The sequence below is a fragment of the Colobus angolensis genome, unplaced genomic scaffold, assembly GCF_000951035.1.
Source record: "Colobus angolensis palliatus isolate OR3802 unplaced genomic scaffold, Cang.pa_1.0 Scaffold28, whole genome shotgun sequence".
In the NCBI taxonomy this organism is placed as follows: Eukaryota; Metazoa; Chordata; class Mammalia; order Primates; family Cercopithecidae; genus Colobus; species Colobus angolensis.
The window spans coordinates 6,313,081-6,313,899 of NW_012116043.1; the positions used below are offsets into that span (position 1 = coordinate 6,313,081).

At 44.1% G+C, this 819-nt stretch overlaps 1 protein-coding gene across 1 annotated transcript in view; it reads right to left on the reverse strand.

The window, feature by feature from the left end:
• The window catches only part of WDR66 (WD repeat domain 66), an 80,885-nt gene that overhangs the window by 72,360 nt on the left and 7,706 nt on the right, over nucleotides 1–819 (reverse strand). The window lies entirely within an intron of this gene.

Consider the following 819-nt stretch of genomic DNA (forward strand, 5'->3'; position numbering starts at 1 on the left):
AAAAAAAAAAAAAAAAAAGGGCTAACAAGCCACAAAGAGGTATGGAGGAAAGTTACACGCATGTTGGTAAGTGAATGAAGCCAATCTGAAAAGGCTGCATATTACATGATTCCAACTATATGACGTTCTAGAAAAGGCAAAACTATGGAGACAATTAAAAAATCAGTGCGGCCCGGCACAGTGGCTCACGCCTGTAACCCCAGCACTTTGGGAGACCGAGGTGGGTGGATCATCTGCGGTCAGGAGGCCAGTCTGGCCAACATGGTGAAACCCCATCTCTACTAAAAATACAAAAAATTAGCCAGGTATGGTGGTGCGTGCCTGTAATCTCAGTTACTTGAGAGGCTAAGGCAGGAGAATTGCTTGAACCCAGGAAGCAGAGGTTATAGCGAGCTGAGATCACGCCATTGCACTCCAGCCTGGGCAACACAGCAAGACCCCATCTCAAAAAAAATTAAAAGATCAGTGGTTGCCAGGGCTCAGGGGAGGAAGGGAAGGATGAATAGGTGGAGGACAGGGGGTTTCAGGGCATAAATCGATTTGTATGATACTAGAATGGTGGGTACATGTCAGGATACATTTGTCCAGGCCCATAATAAGCATGACACACAGAGTGACTCCCAATGTACACTATGGACTTAGGTTAAGAATAAGGTAGCAGTATTGGCTCATCAGTGCTGATGGACGAACTACACTCATGCAGGATGTGAATAAAAGGGAAAACTGGGAGACGAAGGATGTGAGAGGAATATGTGGGCACCCTGTGTACATTCAGCTCAATTTTTTTCTTTGTTCTTTTTTTTTTTTTTTTTTTTTTTT